At 39.1% G+C, this 10,855-nt stretch overlaps 1 long non-coding RNA gene across 1 annotated transcript; it reads left to right on the top strand.

Moving 5' to 3' along the window:
* The first annotated feature begins 5,013 nt into the window (after window positions 1-5,013).
* LOC135414789 (uncharacterized) lies at window positions 5,014-10,512 on the top strand. The gene is made up of 2 exons (XR_010430829.1): window positions 5,014-5,311; window positions 6,969-10,512. It is a non-coding gene; the product is annotated as an uncharacterized LOC135414789 (long non-coding RNA).
* The last annotated feature ends 343 nt before the right edge of the window (window positions 10,513-10,855 follow it).

Genomic DNA, 10,855 nt, shown 5'->3' with positions numbered 1-10,855 from the left:
CCCACACCTCATCCAGCATTTATTACAGAAAAGTTTTACCAGAGATGAAACCTTATCTTCCTTCCTCTCTACCTTTTTCCATTATTAGAGACACCCTCTAAATATCACCACCTCAGACTAAGAGAAGGAAATAGGGTGTAAAAAATATAGGAGCATGAAAAGGTTGGCTGAAGAGGGCCATAGCCGCCTCATGATATAAAATTAAATGAAATTTCATGAAATTAAATAAAATGAGACTTCATGAAATTAAATGAAATAAAATGAAATGGAATAAAATAAATTTTCTTGAAATTAAATTTAACAGAATGAAATGAAAATTCGACATTTCATTAAATGAAAATTCTTTTTGTGAAATGAAATGAAATTTCACAAAACGAAATAGCATAAAATCAGATTTCTTGAAATGAAATTTCATAAAATTTCATGAAATGGAATAAAATTAAATTTTTTGAAATTATCTGAAATTCATAAAAAATGAAATGTCGAATTTTCATTTCATTATTTCATGAATTAAAATTCATTTCATGGAATAAAAGGAACAGAATTTTCATTTCATGGAATAAAATGAAATGTGGAACTTTCATTTCATTTTATTAAATTTCATTTCATTTCAAGAAATCTGGTTTGATTTCATTTCATTTAATGAAAATTCATTTCATGAAATAAAATGAAATAAAATTTCATGAAATAAAATTTCTTGAAATTAAATTTCTTGAAATGAAATGAAAAGTCGAAATTTCATTTTATTTCATTAAACAAGAATTCATTTCATGAAACAAAATTAAATGAAATTGCACAATAAATATCTGCAGCAGTGTTGCAGATATGGTGGTGCTACTGGTACCTTTAATTTCAATATTGTCAGTGTCACTCTCACTCAGAGTTGCGGTAGTATCATAATAATAGTATATTGCATGTCATCAGTACAAACAGCGCAAAAAAACAGCTTTGCAATACAAAGTCCTAAACTGAGTAACATCCACATCCATAGAGACATGATCTGTAAGCGATCTGTTCCTTTTAAACTGTTGCGCTTTATGTAAGAGTTCCGCTTCATTATTTGTAGGAAAGTAGAGCCTTTCCAACAACAAGCATCTGTCGCTGGGAAAGAGGGCGGCAGTTCCCGAGGGGCGGCAGTTCCCGAGGGGCGGCAGTTCCCGGGGGTCTCACACCGGAGTCCCCGCCCGCGAACACCGCCCGGAGCGGGAGGTGCGCCCCCGCCGCGCCCCCACCAGAGGGCGCCGCAACACCGGCTCAGCCCCGCCGGCGGCGGCTCCTCCCCATCCGGGCGGCTCCTTCCCGTCCGGGCGGCTCCTTCCCATCTCGGTGGCTCCCTCCCGCCCCGGGCAGCTCCTTTCCATCCCCGGCGGCTCTCCCCGTCTCCCCGGGCAGCTCCCCCGCTCCCAGCAGCTCTCTCCCCCGGCGCTCCCTGTCCCCGCCGCGCGGGACCGCGGATGCTCGTACCTGCCGGTTACGTGATGCTGTGCGGCACCGAACACGCTGGTGCAGCCCATCCGGATGGATGTAGCGGCAGCCGTGAACGCCTTGGGTAAAATTCCAGCGAGGACTAACGTGAGGCTTCCCTGACTGTGTTCTACGCTTGATAAAGAGTGTAAGACTGTTACATGGGTGATGAAAGTCGTCCCGCACACAGCTGCATCCCTCTCGAGATAAAAGGGCAGACATAGGATTGGGGTGTTAGCACTTGAGAGTGCTTTTCTTGGAAGTTGAAAGCCACATGTTAAACAAGGAGTGATGCACTTATAAAATGATGTAATAGAACACCATGTAATGTTAAATGTTTGTTTGTGTGTTTAACTTTCTGTAAACCTTCACAACTAACTACTTCCTGCAAAGGCACATGCAGGACAGTAACTATATGCACTCAACAAAGACGACTTCATATAATTCCATGTCAGAACTATTACCTGGAAAACTACAACACCAATGAAAAAAGGCCTCCATAGCAAGCACATCCCTCTCAAACCTTTTTTTTTTTATTATTATTATTTTTAATTACATAGACTGTTCTTCTTTCCCAGCTGCTGCTCAAAGGAACTGGGCAGAAGGGGTTTAAATTTGACATCTCAGCCAAAGGCTGGCACCTAACCAGCAGTCTGATTCAGCAAAATGTTAAAGCAAAAGCTTCAGTGCTTTCCAGAAACAGGAGGGGCTTAAGCAAATGTTTAAAGTTAAATATATCTGTATGAGCTTTGCTGCATTTGAGACCCAGGATGCACAGAAATGTCAGCGCTGGGCTTGTACCTCCATCTTAACAAGAGTCTTTTGGTCCTGAGAGGAGCATTACCAAATTCAGCACTTAACATGCCAATCTGATAGGAACACTGAACACTGATTCCTTGCATAAATGCACATCCTGTAGGTTTCTTTATGGAGGTATGACGGTAATGCCACAAGTAAAAGGAAAGTTTTCTTCCCTGTATTCAAAATATTAATGGGACAGTATTGAGTATGAGAAAGAACAATACCAGGAGAACCAGAGATTCCCTACTTCATCTCAGAAAGACAAAATGTGTCTTTAATATGCTTTAATGTTGATCCTTATGTATTTATGTAGGTTGGTTATTGTAGAAGCAGGGTGAAAAACTGGTAGTTTTCTTAAATGAATTTTCTGTGAAAAATTGTTGTTAGATGCAGTTCTGACAGGTATTCAGGATAATCCCATTTTTCTGAAAATAGAAAAAGAATTCTCTGTTTTAAAAGACATGCATCAGAATTAGGGGAGAAGAACTAGAGAATGAACCAGACATTCATTTGATGTGGGTAAACAGACAGACACATTCAGTGGACTTACACAAACTAAAGATGGAGCTTCAGGAAAATAGACCAGTACTGTCAGTTGTACCACAGGCACCACCCCAGCTCATCATTCTTCCTCTAAAACTGAAATAACTAAATACTTTGTGTATGCTAGAGGGATTTGCGGGGGGAAGAAACATTTTTTTTTTTCTCTAGTAGCAAATGATACCCCTGAAAAACTGGGTAATTAATCAAGCCTGTATAGCTGTGATACTGTATCATAATAAGATTGATTGATCACAAGACGTACTCTGATGGAGACAGGTAGAAGAAATTAATTACTGACCTGGGCATATTAGGAAGTTTTGGCATATTGTGTTTGGTGGTGTGTTGTGGAAGCTTTTGTCTCACATCATCTAGTGAAAAATGAAAAACATACCCCCACAGAAAAAAAAGTGGATTATAGAGAGGATCGAGATCTAAAATAAGGCTTTTTTTCTTGGCTTTAGAGAGTGATATAGGATGTAGCAATTTGTTTAAAGAAGGTGTGACACTTTTTCAGACCTAGCTCTTTGTAACTGAGAAACATGAATCACCAGTATTTCCTAATCTTCCAATACTCAATAGCATTCTAGAAGGCAGGTCTTGGAGAAATATTTCCTAGAAAAATGTAGTGTTTTTTCTTAATTAAATGTTTGGTGGGATGAGAAAAGAAATTTGAAAAATTGCTATGAGGAATGAAAGTGAATAGCAACAAGGTGAAGAAAGATTTTGGCACCGTAATTGTCCTAAAATTAAGAGAGGTAAGATATAAAGAAAACCAAAGACAATTACTTAGTAAATTTACTAAGTAATTTACTTCATGGTAAATCAAAGGAGATCTGCCATGAAGAAAAGGAGCTTTTCTGGTAACAAACATCAAAAGCATACACAGGTTTAGCCATCAGCGTCAACAGTGTGAATTTGTACTGTGGGAACATATAGTAAAAATAACACTGGCATAAGGTATTTTCCTCCTGCCAGATCTGCTAAGCAAATAGGAACTTCATTTTGCACCAGCTGCAGCTTCCAAGTGGTCTACAAATGTGCCATATGGTCTGCAATACATAGATTGGTGCTCTAATACTATGGCTGCCCCCCACTGTACCTAAGTATGTAGGACATATGCTACAACACATTACTTAATCGTGCATTACCTTGCATCTGTAGGCACTAATTTACAAATTTCTGATACTTTTTTTTTTAATTTAAAGGATGAAATTTTCTGAATTTTCTGTGGAAACACATTTGGATTCCAGTTTAAAATCGCAATGAATCAAATCTTAGTTGCAGGCCTTGTGTTGTTTGTAATGAGTTAGGCATGGGCATCCATAACAGGTTTCTTTGCTTTGGCTGTTATGTTATACTGGATTCTGTTCTGGGATGGAGTGGAAATGTTTCCCTGGAATTAACAGAGGTTTACTGGAGGACTATGCATACACAAAATAAAAGGTCTAGACAAGAAAGAGAGAAATAATAGAACAGTGAAGACGTTCAACATGTACCTTCAGTGGGCAATATTAAGATTAGGGTGGTTTGTACATCAGGCTAATCTTTAATGGGATACATTAATAGCCACATAATAAATAAAGATTTGGTGAAAAGTTCTTAAAATCAGCAAAATTAGAAAGGAAGAATTGCTTTCTGACTGAAGAATTCCACAATTCTCTATGTTGAAGTTATTTAGGGTAGTAGAATAATTGCAGTCAGGCCTATATTTATAGAATTTATCTTTTAAGTGTTAATGGATTATTCATCATTATGTAATTGTCCCTTCTTCGAAAACATGTACTGACAAAATGTTTGATTGTTTTTTAGTGTACTTTTCCCCCAAATATTTAAAATTTCATGAGATATTGAACATTAATTTGTTCCATTTACTGAAGAGTTTGATTTTTTTGAAGGAATCCTTCTTTTAATCCACAGATTTACAGTCCTCAAGGCTACATACTTCTTCTTTTTATATTTTTTGTATACGGGAAAAGTTAGCCTGTATCCCAGTGAGTTCCATAAGCTCCTGATGGACAAACACATTCACCAGAGGCTTTGTGTCTCAGCGACTTCTAGCTCCCACTCTGATCATACAGTCTACTAGCTGGCAAAGTATCAGACTCAACAGAGGAAAACCTCTTTAAAAATAGCTTATCTTTTAAACTCCTTTATTATAGCGAAGTAATGTCTATATTAGCTTTCTCTAATACGTCTTTAAATATGAGAATATCAGCATAGTGATGAAAAAGTCCCCAAAAGGGCTCCATCTGGTTTGGCTATAACTCCTGCAGAAAACCCAGTCTATGCTGGATGCACCCATCTTTCCTCTCTCTCATTGACCTTTTTACAGGGTTCCTGACAAGATTTATGTCTGTTTTGCACTGCAATGTGCTATCATTCAACATGACAGTATTGGAATAATCCAGCATGTAAGAGCAAAACTGGTCAACAGCGTGTACAAATTTGGGTCTAAACCTCTGACCACTTCACATATTGATCTTAATTGGTGGAGCCTGATAAGGTATTTTTATATTCACAGCTAATTGTCACTTTAAATGTTAGGGAAGTAATACCTTAACCTGTAGATTTGTAGACTATATGTACTCTGAAGGAAATTTTCACTTCTTTTACTGTCTATCGTATACCGAAGCTGTTCTTTGGGAACGTGCATGAGGAGGACAAACTTCTGTCAAAATTAGAGCCCTGGCCTGTGCTTTAATCTGATCTGGGAGGCATATGTTTATAAACCTATGAAATTATATTGTGTTATCTAATAGCATGATGTGACGAAAAGTAAAGAAAATGAGAGCTTTCGTTTTTGACACACAAATTATTTTAGCCTACAATAAAGTAATTTGACTGTGGTCATCTAGACAATCAGGAGCAGGAGGTAGGAGTTCTAGTTTGTTCTTCCATTACTAGACTTACTTTTAACCGTGTATAACTTACCAAGAGTCAAAGGGACTCTCATTTTCTAGATGGCTGTTGCAGAAAATGGGGAGCAGCTAAATATTAATTTAGCATCATTTTCCAATGTATGCAGTCATAGGGAGGCAATGTAATTCATACCTAAGAAAGCATGTATTTTCTATTACCAATATGAGAACTTCAGTTATGATTACTTGTTGATCATGAAGTTGGGCAGTTAGACAGTACACTATCAAAAATCATTTTTATCTTTAATCTCTTAGTGTGATTTTTGTTTTGTTCTTAATATTTGTTCTTGTATTTGTGTATTTATCTTCCTGCCTGTCTCAGGCCACAATTAAGTTGAAATACAGCTCTTGAACTGGTGTTTCCAGTTGGAAGTTTTACAGGAACCATGACAACAGAAAGCTTAGTTCTCATTAGAAATTACAGTTTCTCAGCAGCACAGGTCATTTGAGGATGCTGATGCAGAAACATGGGATTAAATCAAATTTATATTTCCCCTTAGTATCCTATCAGAATAATCTTCTTATCCCGTATCATTAAATCACATAAGAACTTAAGATGACAACTAAACATAATTAGAATTTCCTAGAGGATACAGCAATGTATTGGAGTATGGCTCCAAATACATGTACAGGAAACATGTCACTGTTTGAAAGGATTCTTTTCTCCATTTTGCAGAGATTATGCAATTCATACTAAAAAGCCTTTGGTCTAACTCCCTGTGGAACCAGGAGTGTTATTAGGTGGTCTGGGATAACTCAGAATCACTGTGGTTGAGGCCACAACACTGAAATATTATGGACATGACATTTAAAATTTAAAACTGGGAAAGAGAGATGATTTTCTAACACAATTAAAACTGACTGTACTTCATATAAAATGTGTGACTAAGGGAAGAGAGAGGAACCTCTTGGATTTTCCAGCCTTCTTTTTTTAGTAAGTGTGCACTACTCTTTACTGTATTTGCATTATCATTTTTGGAAACATTATTATTACCCTGGATAGGGTACAGAGTTCTGTTAAAAAAGAGATCTTCATAGACATTCACAGGCTTAACAAGTTAATTTCCATGTTTAATTTTAAAGGCTGTTCAGTTAGCGGTCAGAAATATACCTAGGCCACCACCAGAGACATAACAAGTATTTTAATGTTTTGGTTCTTGTTTTTAAAACTGTGACTGTGTTTCTTTTATGAATGGATTTAGAACAGGCACAATAGTGTTGCATTGCTTCTCCATTTCACAGAATCACAGAAAATGCCGAGTTGGAAGGGACCCACAAGGATTGAGTCCAACCCTGCACAGGACCATCCCCATCACACCATGTGCCTGAGAGTATCATGCAAATGCTTCTTGAACTCTGGCATGCTTGGTGCTGTGACTATTTCTCATCACAGAGAAGAGATCAGTGCCTGCCTCTCCTCTTCCCCTTATGAGGAAGTTGTAGACTGCAATAAGGTCTCCCCTCTGTCTCCTACAGGCTGAACAGACCAAGTGACCTCAGCCGCTTCTCATACAGCTTCCCCTCAAGGCCCTTTACTATCTTTGTTACCCTCCTTTGGACACTCTCTAATAGCTTAATATCTTTCTTATATTGTGGTGCCCAAAACTGCTCACAATATTCAAGGTGAGGCTGCACAACTGCAGAGGAGAGCGGGACAATCCCCTCCCTCAACCAGCTGGTGATGCTTTGCCTGATGCCCCCCAGGACACGATTGGCCCTCCTGCGTGCCAGGGCACTGCTGACTCATATTCAACTTGCCATCAACCAGGACCCCCAGGTCCCTTTCTGTGGCACTGCTTTCCAGCATCTCATTCCCCAGTCTGTATGAACTGAGAGAGTTGCCCCATCCCAGGTGCAAGATCTGGCACTTGCCCTCGTTGAATGCAAATGTTGTATAGGAACATTAATCCAACTAAATGAAAAGTATATATGTGCTGTGTGCATGTTGGTGGGGATACCCATTTTGTGTCTTAAAAACTGGGGAAGTATTGATTCTTGTCATTATAGTCTAGTTTTTATTCTGTTGATGGCTCTCAATAAAATTATTTAAAGTATTTAAAACTTTCAACCAATCTTCAGTAATGGGAAATGAGTTCCAGAGAAAAGTTAAGGACAAATAATTGAAGTAAAAAGCAGAAATTCCTCTATTGATCTTTTACTAATTTAAGTTTATCATACCTTAATCCCTTTGTTGTTCGCTAACTTGTTTCTAATCTCTCTGTGCCACTTCACTCTTTTCTCTCAGAGTCAGGTCCAATGAAAATGCTGCATCTCTTCATCCTAGATAGGATGAAGATATCTAAGACCAAAACTTCTTTCTGAAATCCCCCTTTGCTCCACTGCCACCTAATGATGAAGGCACACCACCTCATGCAAGGTCTCGGTGGAAAACTTTACACAAAAAATTTATGTTATGGAGTACTTGTGTGACTAACACATTTCGGATCCCAGGCACAACAGTGTTGGGATTTCGGATCCCACCAGCTAATGAGAATTTATTCAGTTGCCTCCTCAATCCCACTTGACACAGAAGAGTACCAAAGCATCAGGCAATATCTTAACTTGGTGGCAGAGGAGGCAAGGAGGAACATGACTTTGTCTCTCAGGGGACTGAGCTTTCTGCAGGGATCCTGGGTTCTATTCAGGGACCACAGCTGCATTTTATGCAATGCCTGCGTAAAGGAATTACTCTAAATTCTCTGCTGATTTGAATTTATTCTGCTTTCATTTTTTTCTATACCTTAGGGAAGCATGGTCTTAGCATTGGCTAAGCAGAAATGATAGCAGCCTTGGAGCTCATAAAAAGAGTATTTGTAGGCCAAAGTTTTCAAGAGGACCTACTTGAAAGACTGAGAATTTAATTGAGAATTAACATATTTTTTGTTTTTTAAATCTTCATTTCTATTTTTTCTCACAACACAATTCAAAAAGGAAAGTGTGCTTATTTAGATGTCGTTGCTGATCTGTGATTTGCTTGATCTGCAGCGGTGGATGATCTGTACTTCAAACAAGTTTTAACTAGCCTGTACAAAGTGGGAGTTGTGTAGGTATCAGCTGTGGGGCACGTGAAATACTGGAGAGCTGGTTGAATAATCTAGCCACAGAATGGCCCCATCATTGAAATTTGTCAGGGACTCGTCCTAATGAGCTCTGCAGCCACCCCAGGGTTTACACCTAGCATCTCTTATGATGGCAGACAGAGCCTGCATTTCAAGCCTGTTTTTACAGTTGAAAGCTCTCTTTCAACTGTAAAAAACACACCCTGTATAGTATACAGAGACTGTGCCATTAGAGATTACTCATTCCCTGAAAGGCAGAAACCACTTTTCCCTCCAAATGTCCCTCAGCCCTGAGTCAGGATAGTGAGGATGAAGTGTATTTATAATGAACCTCTCTCCCCCGCTCAGCTCTGATGCTCATCCATCATCACCCGTGACAAGTTGTTAGTGCTCTGTCCACCCAGAAGGTAAATCCATCCTCATCAGCCAGCGCTAAATGCTGCCCCAGCCCAGTGGGTGTTGCCCAGACGCTGCATCGGCTTCTGCTGCCTTTTCCTCTGGTTTATCAAGAGATGGCAGCAAAAAGCCACTTAACCTTTGATCTCAGTCCTCGGGGCCTCTCTCTGTCAAGGGCTTCTGGCAGCCTTTACCCACCCACCCACCCACGCCTCCGCAGAGGCGCCTTGTCACACACAGCCGACAGCCCGGAGCCTCACCCGCCCTGTCAAGTAGGAGGGCGGTGGGAATGACAGCCGGGACCAGGCTCAGCAGGGACCACGGCCAGAAGTAGGAGCAGGCAGCTGCAGCTGACACGAAATCCGACCATAGAAGGAGCCAGAGTTGGCCGGTGCCATCAATTAGGTATTGATGGGGCTTTCCCTGAGGCGAGAAAAGGAGTGTGGCAAGGATCAGGCATTAGGTGAAGAGTAATATTTCTGAAAATGAGAAGGAACAAAATGAAAGAACTGAAGCACCGAAAAATAGGCATGTAAAGAGTAAGTTCTTTAGGGGAATGTAACCCTTGGCCTTGGGCCATGGTGATGGGATTTCCCCTTCTAGAAAGGACTACAAAATATTCAAAGTATGCATGTTGCTATCATGATGTTATGTCCGAGGTGAGAGACACAGGAAGGAACTTTCTAATTCACCGTGACAAGCTGACAATTCATTTGCTACAGTGATATTTGTGAGAGTAAAAAAATTGGTAACATAACATGTCAGTAAAGACAGCTAGAAAATAAATATTTTAAAATTAGACATGATTAGAAATATAACACCCAGCTCTATTTCAAATATTTTTTAGTTTTCTTGCTAAAGAAAGGAATAATTTTCAAAATAATTGGTCTTAAACTGGATTTTAAAAAAACTTACAGTGTTCATTAGTGAATAGCAAGAGACTTCATTATTAAGTGTTTCAGGATGCTTTCAGAAACTGATTTCAGATAAAGCAGCCAAAATCAGCTGCATTTCAAGTAAGGATAAGTTCTGGGGCTTTCAGCGTCACTGCTTACTTTTAAATGTCACTGTGGAGCTGCCAACAGGTATGAAAAAGCAAGAGGCTGCTTAAGCCACCCAGCAGCTCAGTGTTTTTCCAGTTGGAGACAGAGAAAGTATGAAATGTACATGGAGGGAAACTTGGAGTTCTAGAGGATGCAAAGAGCAATGTACCATGTGAGATGGACCCACCTTCGTTTATCTTCTTATTCTGTGGCACTGTAATTGTGTATTAACCAAAATTGGATGAATTCCATTTTCCTATCTAGAAATATGAACGGTAGTTGTTTCTGCTGGAAAAATAGAGTCCCTCTACAGTGGCTGGTTTCAGTTTACTTGGATTTAGAATGTGGTCTCAATAGAAATAACAAGCAACAAGTAAATGAGATTTTTTGTTACTGTGTGGAAGCCTTATGTTGTGATTGATAGTTTTATCAAATGTTTGTGTTAGTCATTTTCTGTTATGCTACAAAGAATTATTGTGGATCAATAAAACTTGATATAATCAAAATATTGTTTCTAAATTAAAAAATCAAGAAAAGTGATGCAGTTCATTGTTTTAAATTTTTTATGTTTACTCTCACTTTTAAATTTCTTAAATCAGCTCTAATATCAATCAACAAGGTTAGATTGAGA

The sequence above is a fragment of the Pseudopipra pipra genome, chromosome 5 (genome assembly GCF_036250125.1).
Source record: "Pseudopipra pipra isolate bDixPip1 chromosome 5, bDixPip1.hap1, whole genome shotgun sequence".
Classification (NCBI taxonomy): domain Eukaryota; kingdom Metazoa; phylum Chordata; class Aves; order Passeriformes; family Pipridae; genus Pseudopipra; species Pseudopipra pipra.
This window is presented reverse-complemented; position numbering and strand designations above follow the sequence as displayed.